Here is an 18,725-nt window from a genome sequence, read left to right as displayed (position 1 = left end):
AGCAAAATATCCCCCTCCACAAAGAGCAAAAACCAAACAAAAACAACAAAACAAAGCAAGCAAAGCAAGAGAAGGCAGTCTTGCAGCTTTGGACCGTATTTCTTCCTGGCTGCGTTTGGCTGGAACTGAACAGCACCAGCTTCCTGTAGATGAAGGATCATCTGCTGAGTTAAATTATGCTGCCTGTCTTGTTTTGTCACCTGCATTTGAGTCTGAGGCTCTTGATTTATAGGAAAACAGGGCTAATTTTGTGTTTCGCTTTTACCCATAAATTTTGGTGTTCTCTTTAAGCCAAAACTTAATTGATGCAGCTCTGATTCCAGCTCTGGGCAGATATATTTTGCACATCCTCCTAACTCGTTAGGGAGGGCTCAGAGACAGTGGTTCTGACCACTGCCATGCAGAACCAAAGGAAGCATCCCGTGAATGTTAGAGGCTCAATTAGGTATTTATATTGGATTAGCGAACATGAAATCAATGCCACTGAAAGCTTGAAGAACTCTCATGCTTATTAACACACAGCGATATATCTTGGCTTTCTCCCCAGCATGCCAGGGCAGGAAATATAGAAGAGGTAACCTGGAGTTGAGGCATAAGATGCTGGAGAAAACATATTCTTATTGATCCTTGGATGTCATGGTTGCAGTAGTCAATTCCTGAGCACGTGTCTCTTGTAGCAGTTGTTCAGTCGCAGTTCTGAATGTTTCTTTCTGATACACGGCATAACAGTCAAAGAGCCACCCAGCTCTGGGCTTATGTCTGGGATGTGCTACTGCCCTGAAACTAAAGTCCTGGTTTCTAACTCTTCTTGAAATTCAAATTTACCATAATGAACTCTTTATATTTTCTCTATTTAAAAAATCTACTTGATTGAGGTATGACTGACATACAAAAAGCTCTACATATTTAATATATACAACTTGATGAGTTTGGAGACAAGTATACATTCAGGAAATCATCACCTCAATATATGTCATAAACATATCCATCACCTCCCAAAATTTCTTCTTGCTCTCTTTATTTGCTATTTTTATCATTATTGAGAAGAATACTCAACATGTACACTCTTAACAAATTTTTAAGTATACAATACGGTATTGTTAACTATAAGCACAATGCTGGACACTCGATCTCTAGCACTTATTTACATTGCATAACCAAAACTTTGTACCTTTTGACTAATACCACCCCATTTCCCCCTTGCCCCAGCCCCTGGCAACCACCATTCTACTCTCTGCTTCAGTGAATTTGACTAGTTTAGATAAAGAAAATATGGCGTATACATACAAAGAATGTTATTCAGCCTTAAAAAAGAAAGAAATCTTGGAGGCCAGCACAGTGGCATAGTGGTTAACATGTAGGCTGTTTTATTAAAATTGCAATCTTTGAGTTTTTATTTCATATTTATAGTGTGCACATTTTCAGGAAAATTTAATATAATCACTTAGTTCAAAATAAATACACTATAACAATGTATGCAATAAAATTTTTCTCATTCATTCTCCTCTGGTACCAAATCATCTCAGCTTCCTCTTCAGAATTACAAGCTATGTAACTGATTGTATATCCTCGAGAAAGTAGACATACACACACACACACACACACATTCCATTTTTAAACAAAAGTTAGTATATAATATATACTGTTTTGTTCCTTGATATATATACACATCCATGTTTACATGTGTGGGTACATATGTATGATTACATCAGAAACATACTTTTTTTTTTCCTTATTTGGTCAGTAAAATTGGTCCTGAGCTAACATCTGTGCCAATCTTCCTCTATTTTGTATGTGGGGTGCCGACATAGCATGGCTTGATGAGCGGTGTGTAGGTCTGTGCCCGAGATCTGAACCCATGAACTCCAGGCTGCCAAAGCAGAGCACAGGAACTTAACCACTACACCACTGGGCTGGCCCTAGAAATCTACCTTATTTTTAATGCTGCATACTGTTATATTGTTTTTAGGTACCACAAGGGGTAGTAAATTATAATAAAGGGAGCCAGAATTCAGACACTAGACTATGTGAATTTTCTTACCAGTTTCACTACTTCATAGATCAGTTTTTGAGCAAACTATTAAATCTCTTGTGACTTGGTTTTCTAATCTTCAATTTATTTGGAATAAATGAGTCAAACAGTTGTGAAAATAAAATAAATAATAATGATAAATAGTTGGAAAAACATCTAAGCATCCACAAATTGCTAAAAATATTAGTTTTTATACATTTAACTAGTCCTCTATTGATGAAGAACACTAAAATTGTTTGTGCGTGTGTGTGTGTGTGTATATATATATATATATGAATTTATAAATCTGTGAATTTCTGGCAATTTCCAAAAGTATCTATCAATTTATAAAATAAATTTTTAGAAGTAGAATTTCTAACTCAAAAATGATATACATTTTATTATTCCGTAATGAATCCAAATGTCACTCTGGAGATGGCACCAGTTTTGATATGGACCCTGATATCATTTTCCTTACTTAAACCCAGAACGTATGAGGTTAAAACCAAAACATTCTTTCCCTGCTTACTCCCTGGCTCCAGAAGCCACTATCCTCCATGGAGACAGACACAGCCAAGGACAACCACCTGGATTCACCATCTCCTCCCCACAAGAAGATACAGGCTGGTGGGAAAGCTGCTGACCAGCAAGGTCATGGGATCCCTCCTCTCTGCAAGTAGTCTCAAGGTCAAAGACAGGCTGGTGGGAAAGCTCTGACCAGCAAGGCAATATGATCCCCCTCCCCTCCCTAAAACCCCAAATAAAAACCCTTCCTTTTAACTTTTTGGGGAGTTTGGGATTTCAGCGTTAGCTGCCCTCTCTCCTTGCTCAGCACTGTGCAATAATAAAATTCCTCCTTTCTTCCACTACACCCAGTGTCAGAGATTGACTTGCTGTGCAATGGGTGAGTGAACTCACTTCAGGTTCGATATCAGTTTTACCCAGCACTGTGTATGTTTGTATGTTTTCCTCATAATGTCCACAGCTCTGTATATTGTTCAATTTTTAAATTTTTGTCAAATAATGAGTTGAATAGTATGCTTTGGATATCCTCAAATTGTATTTGCCCAATCCATTTTAATTGAATATTATTCTTTATTAGTTTCAAGTATTAACTTAATAATCCATGTAATATTAATTGACCTGAAATCTACCTTTATCATCTATAAATATTTCATATATAGTTGCATGTTATATGCTATGTGTCATATATCTATATATTTGTTTCTATTAAATAGTCTGTTGAATAATATACTGATACTAAGAATTTAAAATAATTGTACTTTTAAAATATCTGGTAGGGTTAATCAAGAGCCTTTTGTTGTTTAAATGAATATTTGGCATTTATTAAATTATGATTTTATAAAAATCATTGAACTTGCTTTTCCTAGATACAATGCTAAGGAAAGAAAAAAATGTTGCTTTTAAATGGATTTACAAAAAGCTTATAGAATAATCTGGTTAAATTAACAGTGTTTATATTTATAGTGTTTATCATTTTAGCTTCCATCAAATCTGATCTCTTTCTACATATTCAAATCATTTTTTTTAATATGGAATCCACAGGAATTGAAAATCCTTTGCATTAACTTAGAAATAGAACACTTATTCCTAGTGTTATTTTAGGTGGAAGAAAAAAGAATGTACTTTGGAATGGGACATTTTTTTTTACTGGAGTTTTCACCTGCATTTTTTTGAACCACTACTATGAACAACATAATGTAGAGTATAAGGATATTATACACAAACAAATATTAATAATTTAAAACAAGAATAAAGTACTCCATAAGAGGGGCTTATATACCAATTCTAGAGAACTTGGAATGAAGAAAAATTGCCTCTGACTAAGCCTTTAGAAGTATTTAGCCTGTTGGAGACAGAAGGGCTGGTTCGTTGAGTGAAGAGAGGATCCTGAGTCAGGCCATGGAAGCAGGGTATTCTGTTGTGTTGTATGTAGTACAGTTTGGTGATTAAATAGAGGACAGTAGCAGAAGACAAGCCTAAAAAGAGAGGCTAAGGTCAGACTGTGAAGAGCTCTGTTCCCTAAGCTGAGAGAACACAGTTTCAGTATTTGTAGTACGTGTAGTCTCCCTCTTGTTCTTGAAATTCAGGAAATGAACTGATGATATCTCCTTGTCATTAGATTGCAGTGCACTCAACCGGTGACCAAGCTCTTTTATAAGAAACTGCTTTCTTTAGAACTAAAAAAAGCCACAGGATGTACAACTCTTACATGCTCTCAGAACTACCTGACCTTTTGCTGTTTCTAAATCCAAGTTTGCTCATACTCACAACTTTCAGTGTAACAAGCTAACTTCTTTTGCAGTTCTTTTTATTTTCAGAACAGAACAGGATCTAGGCAAAGGGAGTCAGGCTAGTTTACCGGTAGAATTCTGAAGTTACTATATTCTTACTCCTCGTTTTAATTTTACTGGATAAAATTGCACTTATTCATTTAGTAATATCGATTACTCTAAAAAATTCTGTCCTATATGCTCAGGATTCAAGATCAATAAAGAAATAGACTGCCACTGGCAGTAAGAAGACAAAGTGAACAGTCAGTTACAGGACAAGATACTATGTGCTACTGTACAAGCATAGAAAATACGCACAGTGCTGGGAGACTTCTTCTTGGGTCTCTTCTGTTTCTTCATGTTGCGCAAGCAAGGCACTAACCACCCTTTTGTTCCAGACTATTTTTCTATCTTTACAACAATGTGTATATAGTAAATACCCATGGAATGTATAAATAGTGTTTCCCCATACCTTGGAGCAAAGGGAAGAATTATTTACTCTCCAGTATAATAAACACAATGCCTCCCTCTGGTGTAAATGTCAGGAAGGTTTGTTTGCAGCCCATCATAAAAGATTTGGAATCCTTAATTTTGGGTTCAACTGTGATCGAAACCAACTGTATGCACAGCACTGATCTTGGCCATTCTGGACCCCTCATCCTCAACCTCAGCCCAGGGACTTGAGATCCAGGGAAACTGGTAAAATCATAAAAGTTATGCAGTTTAGTACCTAACGAGTCATAAAGTCCTTAGTCTCTGACCCAGGAGTCTTGAGTCTTCTGTCTTCATTCATGAAGCTGACTAGCTAGTATATAGCATAAAAATCTCCAACTCTTTACAAGTCAGGTAGCTCTATAGCTAGAATTCAAAACATAAATATAAGGTCATGCCTTGAGGAATTTTATGTTGTGAAAACAATGGAAAATTTTATGTTGTGGAATTTATGGTTCGTGGCTTGGTTTGGAAAGATGAAATATTCCACAAAACATGCATGAGTACAAGGAAGGCAATTTCATTACATTCTTGTAGAGAAATATGATTATATTCATGGTATGTAAATCCCTTCCACATTCCCTCCACACCATTCTTTCTCTTGAATCATAATTTCTACTATGATATGGCTGCTATTCTCTGAGAATTCAGGGAGTTTTATCCCTTTGAATAAACTGAAAAAAAATATCAATGACATAGACAGATAGATGTATTTTATTGTTCACCAAAATACCATATTATGGTAAAATTTAACCTATTCTGTACATTATATTGTCCCCATTTTTATTAGTTGGAAATCTAAAGCATTGGTTAATAATCCAAGAATAGGAGTTTTTATAGAATTATGCCGCTTTTACTCATACCATAACTTATAAATCTCATAAATCCTACAAAGTAAGATTTATACATATAAAATCCTCACTTTTCCCCCCTTGAAATATACATTAAAGAAATCGTATGTATATTTATTTTATTTTACTTCTTAAAACACATTTTCAGCTGCAGTGTTGTGCTGAGATGAAAACTTTAGTTAAAAGGTACTGGCCTATCACACAGACAGCTGAAAATAATTGACAGCCATAAATTATCTGAACAGGAATTGATTTGGGAAACAGTTTGTAAATGTGTTTATCTGAAGAGTTACATATTCAGCATGCATGTTATCATTTTGCATAGCACAAGAAGGACAAGAAGCACACGATAAAAACATTGCAGGCTTTGACTATTACAGTCTACAGATATTTTTATAAATAGCACATAATGTCATAAAAAACTAATATAACTCAGTAATAATTTATAAATATTTGTTTCAAAAACAAATATGAATATCAATGATTGTTTTTTAAAGTAATTATAAAGTTTTCTAGAAGTGAGACAACATAGTAGATAGGTGACAAGAATTCTAGCATTTGCCATTAAACTACAAAAATATATATGCATTTACGTATATATTTGTGTATGTGTGTATGTATGATAGCATGTGTGTTTGAAAACTGTTTGGATTAACTCTTCTTTCATAACTATAAAATGTGGCTATCATTCAGCTATAGTTTTACTTTTTAAGTTTTTAGTATCAAAATTGTATTGATATACAAAACTATTAGTTAAAAATTAATCCTAATTTTAGTAACCACAAATAATGTGTTTATTTTGAATATTTTCAACTCTTTTGAAACCATGTTTGTTTTGTAATGTCTCTGAATTACCAATTCATCAAAAGTTGACACTCATGGATATATTACAAACCTGCTAAGTTTATGGCAGAAATTGCTAATACTTACTAACATATATTTTCTATATTTCATAAATATAGAATTTGTTCATATTTCATAGTTACATTTTATCTCAGATTTTGCTATGTGACTTATTTTTGGCTAATGGAATATTATCAGCTAAAATTCATATATGTATATATAGACACTTTTATCATGCGAAGATACTAAAATTCATTGTATTTTTTAATGGGAGTTGGTCTGTCCTGACTAATCTAGTGTTACAGGAATTTTATTTATATACTATTCAATATTCACGCACTTTCGCCAAGTAATGGTGGGAATTTTAATTAACCCTTTTGATTTTTCTCCCTAGATAAAATGATAGGAAAACTCGTAATAAAACAATAAACTGTTTTTCAGTTATTCACAATCCAGATTTTAAGAAATCGAAGACGAATAAGCTTAAAGAGTAAATTACATGTAATTTAGATGTTATTAGTTACAGAAAATGTAAAATTTATCTCAAAGAGAAACCTCATTCAAGATATACCTGTGATAATAGGGACTTGTCCATTTTAACACTTCAAAGGAATATAAAACATTAGGTGAGAATTTCCCTTCAACAACAGGATGCCCAATAACCTAGATGTTCACAGTACTCTTCTGAGTTGTCTCTTCTCATTATCAACATTTCTCTATTTTCAAGGGAGAAGTCTAGAATTATAAATTCTAGAATCACCTTACCAATGGGATTTTTGTAGAAGTTCTGCCAGTGAGAGGATTTGCATAATATTATGCAGGCAGAAGAGAAGAAGTCATTTTTCTTCCTTTATCAGTTGTAAGCACCAGCCTAGAAGATGGCTAAAGTGAGGTTCCTGGTGGCTTCTAGGTGATCCTCTCTGGTACTGCAGATAGGTAATGGCACCAGACACAACTTTTCCAATTGAAATTCACACTGGCTTCCGGGAGGACCTTAGAATCACCTGCTTCGAGCAACAGCTATGGTTTTTGTACATATCTATGCCGACATACATTCACCTGTTGGGAAACAATGTCTGAATCATTATTGGGCTCTGGTGGGAGCTGTAACTTCCACCAAGAAACATCCCAGTGGAACAAGCACTCTGAGCTGTTTCCATGAACTAGTTGTAATCTTACCCACTACGACTTCAGTGAATGTGTGTGTGGTCAATAGGACTCCATTATCAAGGGGAACGGGTTTGCCTGGGATTTGGCTCAAGAAATTCTTCTTTCATTTAGCAACATGCACTTAAGATTCCTCCATGTCATTTTGTAGCTTGATATCTCATCTCTTATTGGTTCTAAATAATATTCAGTTTTCTAGAAATACAGCAGTTTATTTATCCATTCAACTACAGAAGGCCTTCTTAGTTGCCACCAAGTTTCCATAGTTATGAATAAAGCTGCTGCATATGTCTGTGTGCAGGTTTTCGTGTGGACATAAGTTTTCAATTCCTTTGGGTAAATCCAAAGAAGCAAGATTGCTGGATCATATGGTAAGAGTATATTTAGTTTTGTAAGAAACTACCAAACTGTCTTTCAAAGTGACTGTACCATTTTGCATTCCCACTAGGATTGAATGAGAGTATCTGTTGCTCCACATCCTCACAAGAATTTTGGTGTTGTGAGTGTTCTGGGTTTTGGCCATTCTAATAAGGATGTAGTGATATTTCACTGCTGTTTTAATTTATATTTCCCTAATGACATATAATGTGGAGCATCTTTCCATATGCTCATTTACCATTTGTATATCTTCTTTCATGACATAGGTGTTAAGGTCTTTGACCCATTTTCTAACTGAGTTGTTATTTGCTTATTGTTGAGTTTTAAGAGTTCATTATATATTTTGGATAACAGTCCTTTATCAGATGTATCTTTTGCAAAAATTTTCTCCCAGTCTGTGGCTTGTCTGCCTCTCTTGACAGTGTTTTGTAGGGCAGAAACTTTTAATTGTGATGAAGTCCAGCTTATCAATGGTTTCTTTCATGGATCTTGCCTTTGGTGTTGTATCTAAAAAGTCATTTCCATATCCAAGGTCATCTAGGTTTCTCTTACATTATTTTCTAGGAGATTTATAGTTTTGTGTTTTATATTTAGGTCTATGATCCATTTTGAATAATTTTTGTGAAGGATGTAAACTCTGTACCTAAACACATTTTTTTTTTGCTTATAGATGTCCAGTTGTTCCAGCACCATGTGTTGAAGAGACTATCTTTGCTCCATTGTATCACCTCTGCTCCTTTATAAAAAATCAATTGACTATATTTATGCAGGTCTGTTTCTGGGCTCTCCAGTCTGTTCCATTGAATTACTTGTCTATTCTTTCTTCAATACCACACTGTCTTGATTATTGTAACTTTCTAGTAAGGCTTTAAAAACTTGAGGTTGGGTAGTGTCAGTCCTCCAACTTTGTTCTTCAATATTGTGTTGGCTACTCTTGGTCTTTCACCTCCGCATATAAACTGGAGAATCAGTTTGTCAATATCCACAAAATAACTTGCTGAGATTTTGATGGGATTTCCTTAAATCTATTGATCAAATTGAGAAGAACTGATAGCGTCACGGTATTGTCTTCCCATCCATGGGAGAGGGATATCTCTCTGTTTATTTAGTTCTTTGATTTTATCAGAGTTTTATAGTTTTCCTCATATAGATATTATACATATTTTGTTAGATTTACCCCTAAGTACTTCATTTTTGGGGTGCTAATATAAATGATATTGTATTCTAATTTCAAATTCCATTTGTTCATTGCTGGTATAAAGGAAAATAATTGACATTTTTGTAACCTTGTATCCTGCTATCTTGCTATAATCACTTATTAGTGACTATAACTTTTTAAAAATTGATTCTTTCAGATTTTCTACATAGACAATAATGTTACATGCAAATAAGGATAGTTTTATGTCTTCCTTCCCAATACTATATACCTTTTATTTCCTTTATGTGCCTAATTGTTTTAAGAAAGACTTCCGGTACAGTGTTGAATAGGAATGGTGAGAGGGACATATTTGCCTTGTATCTTATTTTCTTGACAAACCTTTGAGTTTCTGATCATTAAGTATACTAAATGTAGATTTTTTTGTAGCTTTTTCTCAAATTGAGAAAATTCCCCTCTATTCTTAATTTTCTGAGAGTTTTTATCATGAATGGGTGTTGGATTTTGTCAAATGCTTTCTCAGCTTCTATTGACATGATCATGTGATTTTTCTTTTTTAGTCTGTTGATGTGATGGATCACACTGATTGCTTTCAAATGTTGAATGAACTTTGCACTCCTGGGATAAATCCCACTGGGTTGTGTTGTATAATTCTTTTTTACAAAGTATTGGATTGAGTTGCTAATATTTCACTGAGGATTTTGGATCTACACCTATTAGAGATATTGGTTTATGGTTTCCTTGTAATGTCTTTGTCTAGTTTTGGTTTTAGAGTAATGTTGGCCTCATAGAATGAGTTAATAAGTATTCTCTGTGCTTCTATGTGGCAAAAGAGATAAAATGACCCTTTTTTAATCATTACAGAATGAGCCTCACATTCTTGGATTTTATTCCTTCTTGACTGATTTTCTTCTATCAATGGAGCTTAACAAGCTGTCTTATGCTCAATGTTTGTATATTACATCTTTTTTTCATCCATTTACTTTCAAGGGCTCTGTATCTTCATGTTTTAAGATACTGTTTTTTAATTTAATCAAAAATCATTGCCTTATATTTGGAAAAGGTCATCCATTAGAATTTAAGGTAATTATTGATAGCTTTGGGTTTAAGTCTAAGGTTTAACGTTAATGTTTGTTTCCTGTTTGTTCCCTTGATTCTTTAATCCATGATTTCTCTTCTTTGCCTTTTTGTTTTTTTGGATTATAAAATACTTGTAGCATTTTATTCTCTTACCACCAGAACCTTTGTTTTTTAAAGTTTACTGCTTCTCCTTACTTTTAGCGTTTGCTCTAAGGATTATGATACACATCTTTAAATTATCACAATATTCATTGAATAATATTATGTCACTTCACATATAATATGAAAACTTTACAACAGTTAATTCTATTCACTTTTCATAGTCTTTGTGCTCTTTTGTCATATATTTACTTCTATAATTATTATACATTCTAAAATATACATTTACCATTTTCTTCAACAGTACATTGACTTTAAATAATGTATTGTTTTTCATTAACAGTAAATTGACATCAGAGAATATATAAAATAAAGAAAAGTAGTCTTTATCCATTCAAATATATTTACCTCATGTGTAAAATTAAGATAATACCTACATCATGGTGTATTATGAAGTTTAAATATGTAATAGGTAAGTGATTTAGAGATTCCATTTCTTGTAGTAGTTCTCAAACAAAGATAGCTACTACCAATATATTTCCTATTTATACTAAAAGAATTAAGTTACATTAAATAGTTCCCTAGTTCTCGCAAAGATAATTGCAAGCACTATGTCCAGAACTATTTGTTGCTATGATGTGGACTCTATCTAGCTTATTAGTTCTGTCTTACTCCTGAAAATATGTAATTTTGTGGTCAAAAATAACAACTAGCTACTTTCTGAAAACAATCTTTATTTTCCCATCACAGTGTTTTCATTCACATTTTCTGTTAATTAGCCTCCCTTTTCTTTCATTTCTGCATTTTGAACATATTCTGTCACTTTTCACCTAATATGTATCTATTCTAAAGAGGTTTGATTCTTATTAGAGTAAATTTTCTCATTCAGGCGGGCTCCATTTTGATCACTTGAAGTAGTAGTTTAAAATTCAGGAAAGATCTGCAGAGAAGCTGTACTATCAAGATCTCATTAGGAATTTCCTGAGTAAATGGTTTGGAATGGCAGAGTAGGTCACATTTCTCTGAGATTTTATTTCAGAGATAGGAAATACCCCTTATGAGTCGGTTTATTCTTCAAATTTTGCTAAAGATATTTATTGATCATGGAGGTTATTTTTGTTGTTTATTTTCAAGTTCCTTTAAACATTGTATATTCAATTTATACAGACCTCTGGACTTGATCTTATATATTAAGAAAGCATCAAGCATATTTCTCTGAACTGGGAAATTCTGGAGCACAGTGTTTAGAAAGATAAATTTTTACTACCACTCGATATTGTATGCAGGATAGGTTAATAATCAAATTTACAGAAATTTATCAATATAAAACACACATGATACACACAGGGAAACATATTGGAAATGACACTTTTACTTGTGACTCAGTTTTTGAATAATTTTAAGCAGGATAAGGATAAGATTACTGTCCAAATATGTTAATATTTAAACAATGTAAAGAGATCTACTAATTTTTCTAATTCTTAAAACATTTGTACATATTATAAATTTTAAGCCTCAAGTGCAAGTGCTCATGATCGATATAGCAGCATGGGATAAGCAAGGTAGGGTGTGGGTAGAGATCAATTTATAGCACACAACTTGATAATTGTGAGCAAAGTGATGGAATGAAAACTGACTGAAGAGAATAGATGGAAAGGCAAGGACCTATTTTATAGGAACTGCTGAAACATCAACAGCATCCATGAAGATGCCCAAGAGAGGGGGATTCAAAGCATCTACTGGCCTCAAAGTTTAGAAAATGAATACAAGTAAACAAACAATTGCAATTCCTGAAGAGTGATGCCAGGCTCAGCTCTTGCCATCTTCAAAGCAAGCAGTCAAAGGTCAGATTTACCAAAGCTATAACTGATGTGATGAACTTGAGCCTTCGTCCTTGCTGTTTGTTGTCGAAACTCCTACCCCCTCAATATCTGCAAGACTCATTCCCTTTGCTTCTTCAAGTCATGCAAATTCTATATCCTTAGTGAAGCCTTTTCTCTGCACATTGTTGAAAATGTAACTCGTATGCCAGCCTTCTCCTGATCACTCTATTCTCCTCTCTTGCTTTTTTTTTACTCAAACGTAAATTTAACCATAGGCCTTAGTAAATATTTAGCTTGTTTATTTCTTTATTGTTGGTCTCCACTTCTCAGTTTCATAAACACAGGGACTTTTTTTCTTCTTTTTTTCTGCAATCCCTAGAAAAGTACCTGTTACAGAATAGGTGCTGGGTAAAATAAATATTTGCTTCTGTTTGGTAAATATGCATGATTAGTAATTTAGAATATTTAATTCCACAGCTCCTAGTGTAAGATGCAACACATGGTCTTGATGGGATGACAATTGCTTTGATTGCCTTCACAGCCCAATGTTTTCTGAAAATTACCTCTTTTTTACTTTTTGTGGACTCATTTGACAGAATCTTAAAATATGGGAATAAAAGGCTTCGTTTGTTTCTTGTAGTTCTCAGAATAGCCAATTTCTCTTGTTGCCCAGTCAGTCCCATCAATTTTTTAGGAAGAAGTTCTGCTTTCTTAAACTCTGTGTGGAAATTGACAGGGCCTGTCTTATAATTGAAAGCATTGTAAAGCCTCAAAATCCACAAACCACAAAAATTCAGTCATGTTGAATATATCCAAAGTTTAGAAGACCCTAGAGAAAAGATATACAAAGAAAGTTCTTTGTTGAAGAAATAAGTTCTGACAATCCAACAGTCACACAGAGTAATGATCAATTTTACATGGCTTCTCTCAACATTAGATAAATATTCAGATTCTTCCATCTCATTCTCCTTGATACAATAACCGATAAAGAAAGTATCTTTTCAAAAATGATTCACTGCCAGGAACAGATCAGTCTATATCCTATTTCACATTCAAAATTTTAGTGTTCTTCTCGTTAAGAAAGAACTCCCCAAGTAAAATTGGCTTGAGAATCAACAAAAACTTGGCTTATCCCAGATGGCCATAGTTAGTATTATTAAAATCTTCTCCCAGGCCCCACGAGCACATTAATGTTAATGAGATTACATTAGGGCTACCAAACAGCATCCCATCAAACGTGACCAGGGACTATTCCCCTGCAATTTAGAGCAACTCTTCAGGCTCCGCATCTCAAATGAGCTTGCTTTTTACCTTCTCTTTCTATTCTACTTGCTTTTTCTACTGCCTTTGACATTTTATGTGTGCTTTTTATCTGTTGTCTGTATAACTGCCTAGCCCATTCATATCAATGTTTGGATTGAACTATGGATTCAGCTTTATTGAGATTTAATTGACATATTATAGCGTAAATTTAAGGTGTACAACATATTGATTTGATACACATATGTTGCAAAATGGATACTATCATGACATTAGCTAACACATCCATCACCTCACATAATTACCATTTTTTTGTGGTAAGAACATTTAAGATCTACTTTCAAGTATATAATATTATTAACTATAATCACTATTTTGTACATTACCTCCCCAGAATTTACTCATCTTATCACTGGAAGTTTGTGACCAGAGTCTCCCCATGTCCCCCACCACCCAGGCCCTGGTAACCACCACTCTATTCTCTGCTTCTATAAGTTTGGCTTTTTTAGATTCCACACATAAATGATGCGATGCAGTATTTGTCTTTCTTTGTCTAATTTCACTTAGCATAATGTCCTCAAGGTCCATATATATTGTCACAGATGGCAAGATTCCCTTCTTTCTCATGGCTGAATAATATTCCATGGTATATATAACACATCTTCTTTACTCCTTCATGCTTGTTTCCGTTTCTGGGTTATTGTGAATAATGCTGCAATGAACACGGGAGTGCAGATATCCCTTTGAGATCTCGTTTTCATTTCCTTTTGATATATATCCAGAAGAAGGATTGCTGGATTATATTTTGGTTCTATTTTTAATTTTTTGAGGAAACTCCATACTGGCTTTCACAGTGGTTGTACACATTACATTCCACCAACAGTGCACAAGGGTTTCTTTTTTATATATCCTTGACAACACATTATTTCTTGTCTTTTTAATGATAGCCTTTGTAAACAGGTGTAAGGTGAGATCTCATTGTGGTTTTGATTTACAGATCCCTGATGATTAGTGAGGTCAAGTACCTTTTCATGTACCTGAGGGCCATTTGGATGTCTCTTTAGAAAAACATTCATTTAGTTCCTCCACCCATTTGCTAGTTGGTTTGCTTTTTGCTGTTGAGTTGTATGAATTCTTTATATATTTTCAATTTTAACCTCTTATATGATATATGATTTGCAAATACCTTCTCCCATTCCATAGGTTGCCTTTTCATGTTGTTGATTGTTTCTTTTGCTGTGCAGAAACTTTTTAATATAATGTAGCACATTTATAAATATGGTTTGTGAGTCAACTCTGTCTTACTCCGCTCTAACAACCTCAGTTTTCAGAAATAATACTTGAAAATTATGCTTATATTTTTACTTGTCCAAGATGGAAGTCCAAATATTAGCTATTCATCCAGTCCATTTTCTGTGTATTATCTACTTAAAGTATGCCAAAGGCCTTAATGTGCAGATACAGTTTATTTACCATACTCTTATAAATAAGTTAATCAGATATTTTTAATATATAATTTTCTCGTGTTTGAAGACTTTGAAGTCTTGTGTTCATTTGGTATGATACTCACATTCGTTGTTTTTCTTCTGTTATATACTTAGATTTAGAGAAATTTCATAAGAACTTGTATTTAGTTTCAACCTCACAATAGGCCTTTGAGACAAACAACATAATCTCCACTTCACAAAAAAATACTATCCTAGATATTTTACATGAAATAGACTACATGAAATTAATAATTAACAGAATGGCCAGGCCAAAGTATCTTTTACAACATTGATGATCCTTTTTTTTATTGTTTTCCTCTAATCTCCCTGGGATTGATTTCAAGGATTTATTGATGCTTCCAAATAAAATATGTTTCCCTTTTAATTTATAAGGAATGTCCTGATTTTTCTTGATGCAGGCCCTTGATATGGTCCAACAATCTCAGTTTCATATCTTGTCAGAATTTTCATTGGATGATTTATCCAAATGAAATCCTTTTAACTAATACAAAGCAGTTAGATATTGTTACACTTTCTCCTCATATCTTGCCTTTGACTCTCTCTTAGTTAGCTTTACTCTTTAAACATTGAAATTTCCTTTTCTTTTCAGAAGGGAAAGAACAAGAGATTATTATAACAGATTCTCCCTATCCTACATACAAAACATTGACAATAATTCTGTTTTAGGGACTCAGATTTTTAATTTCCTTCCTAATCTGTGCAATCCAATAAAATAAACATCCCTTTGCATCCTGGCTTTTAAACTTAGAGATTACGCAAAATAATTACTATGGCCTGGGATCAGGATTTTTTTTGTTCCAACAATTATTGTTTTGCTGCATAACATTACCTCAATATAGCAGCTTCTAGCACCTTTTTATTATTATTTTCTCGATCTCACAGTTCTGTAAATTAGAAATCAAAGCAATCTAAAATGTGTTCTCTGATGAGGGTATCTCAAGTCCAAAACCAAGGTTTTGGCCAGGCTGAGCTCTTATCTGGAGGTTCTGGGAAAGAATCCTCTTTTAAGCTCATTCAAGCGATTGACTCAGTTGTGGTCAGTTGTCTCAGACTAAGGGTTGGATTCAGGTCCCCATTTCCTTGCTGGTTGACAGTCAGGGTCCATTCTTTTCTCCTAGAGGCCACTTGTATTCATTCTTACGTGCTATTTTCCTGCCAGTGGTGGTCTGTCAAATCTTCCTCATGCTACCATGTCTCTAATTTCCTGCCAGAGAAATATATAAGCATTTTAAAAGAAATAACAGCTTTATTGAGATATGATTCACATATCATACAATTGGCATATTTAAACTGCAAAATTAGATGATTTTTAGTATATCCACAGAGTTGTGCAACCATCACCACAATAGATTTTAGAATATTTTCATAACCCCAACACTGGTAAACTTCTGCATTGAGCCTTTGAATATATTTCCCTGACTAAAGTTTTCCAAAAAATGAAAATCAAATAGCTCTTTAATATTTCAAATATATTTCTCCATTCATGAATTTTTTGGAGGGTCAAAATATATTAATTTATAAATGAAATAAAGAAGATGATATTGTCATTAACTTCAAGAAGGTTAAAATACTCAATAAAAGCAAGCTTGAAAGAAAGTTTTTGCTGAGTACTTTTTATATTCCTAACATTCATGTGCTGAGGATGTAAATGGTGGAAATATGAAATAAGTTGCTTAACATGTAAATTTCTACTAATTTATCAAGTTGAATCACTTGAGTAATGGATAAGAATTACACAGCCACAGAAATGGGACTAAATTATTTAGGAAAGCTTTCTTGTAGTTGGTAGGATTTGAACTAGATCTCTTTTTAAAACTGAGGTAAAGACACAATATAAGAACAACCCTCTTAAATTTTTGAGTGCACAATACAATATTATTAAGTATAAGCACAATGTTGTATTGCAGATCTCTGGAACAAATTTATTGAGCATAACCAAAACTGATTGTGTTTTAAGATATCTCATAACTTTATTGTATAAAAAAGAAGTACAGAATACAAAGCATGTATTGAGCGAGACATTTTAGGCAATTATTATATCCCATGAGAGTTGTGGGTCAACATTACTACATAGGATTCCAATATATTTCTTTTCTGATCCTTTATTGCTTAGCATCTGCACTACTATTAAGTATTTTGAGCTTTAATCGACCACCACTCTGTTAACTAGTTTTTCCTCTATTTTCATCTGTACTTTATGATCCCAAATTCTTTAGTTCCCTACAGTAGACGTTATATAATAATGCTAGGAAAAATTGTGAACAAATCCAAGCTTTCAAAATAAAACTTTAAAAAATAATGCAAGAAATGATAAATATATCTACATAGAAATGTTTCTGTGAAACAGATATTTTCTGCATAAAAATACATAAAACCCACTTCACTTAGGAAGCATTCACAAATTAAAATACGCTTCATATTTAATTCTTATAACACTAATTACATTAACAAAGAAGGGATGTCAAAAACAAATATAAATATAAGTGTGAGATAACATTCTGTTTTATACTGCTTGAGGAATGTTGTATAATGGTGATTTGATATAGACAATTCAAAGATAGAGCCTGGAAGATACATCTCGATATGAATTATTCATATGGCTGACAAATTAGGATTGGCTGTTGGTGAGGACTTTTCTAGGTTGTCAACCAGGGACCTCAGTTTCTCTCCACGTGGTACACTCCACAGGGCTGCTTGGATTTCCATACAGCATGGAAGTTACATTCTAAGAACAAATATTCAAGGACACAGAAAGGGGAAGACTCAAAGGGTTGGTTGGAATAATGATATAACATTATTCCCACTATATTTTATTGGTCAAACCAGTTACAGAGCCCATGGAAACCTGAAGACAAGTAATGCTAGCCCACTTCTTGATGGCAGGAGCATCAGTGAATTTGTGGCTATCATTAAGCTACCAAAATCTGCCCTTTGACCTCCACTCACAATAGTACTATATACAAAATACACTCATATCCTTTCAAGATTCTTAGATCTTTCCATTAATGGCATCAGGCTCAGGTTCAAGGTCCAGAATATAGTTATCTAAATCAGATCCAGGTTTGTATAAGATTATTCCAGTAACCTCAGACTAACAGTGAATTACATTAATCTGATTACATCCAGTAATCTCAGATGTATAAACTATGAATTAAGGAGAAAGACTATTTACTCCCTACCTCCATATCCAACACAGGTCAGTCATAGGTATGTCATAATAGCCAGTCCTGTTCCAAAAGGGGAAAATAGAACACATCTAGAAAATGGGAAGCCCTGGTGCATAGCATTTCTGAAATCCAGCTGGGCATGTATTACTAATTCCCTTTGATCTTTGTGTAGAAAATGTTTAGTTTTGTTTTGTTTGATTGTTTCATTTCTCCGGCCAAAAGTTGTGGCCCTCAGATCTTGGCTGTATCTTCTCGGTTCTTGATTTGTCCCTCTGAGTAATCCTTTTTCCACAAGGTAGCTTTCCAAAAAGACCTTTCTATACCTTTTTCTTTGTGAGTCTTCCATACCTGAATTTTAGACTTTCTAAAGCCCTATATTAAAACTGGAAGAGTCTAATAGGATTCTTAGAAATCTTATTAGACATATCCTTAAATCTTTCTCAATTATTTATAAAGTTGATAGCCACATCTGACACCTTTTAACTTTGTCATGTTTTCCTTGGATGTTCTCGTATTTGATCTTTACCTTGAAACTATTTCTTTTTTTCCTTCTCCTATTTTCGCTTTTTCTGAGGAAGATTTGCTGTGAGCTAACA

The 18,725-nt window shown here is 33.7% G+C and overlaps 1 long non-coding RNA gene across 4 annotated transcripts in view; it reads right to left on the bottom strand.

Annotated features, from left to right (window-relative positions):
• LOC139076398 (uncharacterized) overlaps positions 1-18,191 on the bottom strand; it is a 45,443-nt gene extending 27,252 nt beyond the window's left edge. Inside the window, exons 1-4 of one of the 4 annotated variants that reach the window (XR_011527971.1) lie at positions 18,142-18,191; positions 15,792-16,166; positions 7,257-7,550; positions 3,816-4,011 (exon numbers count right to left, since the gene is read on the bottom strand). This is a non-coding gene — a long non-coding RNA (uncharacterized lncRNA). The remainder of the gene's footprint in view (positions 1-3,815; positions 4,012-7,256; positions 7,551-15,791; positions 16,167-18,141) is intronic. The other 3 variants (XR_011527970.1, XR_011527968.1, XR_011527969.1) reach the window with 3 other exon arrangements.
• Positions 18,192-18,725: the final 534 nt, after the last annotated feature.

This window comes from Equus przewalskii, chromosome 16, assembly GCF_037783145.1.
Source record: "Equus przewalskii isolate Varuska chromosome 16, EquPr2, whole genome shotgun sequence".
NCBI lineage: Eukaryota > Metazoa > Chordata > Mammalia > Perissodactyla > Equidae > Equus > Equus przewalskii.
Note: the sequence above shows the minus strand (reverse complement) of the source record. Positions and strands in the feature narration are given on the sequence as shown.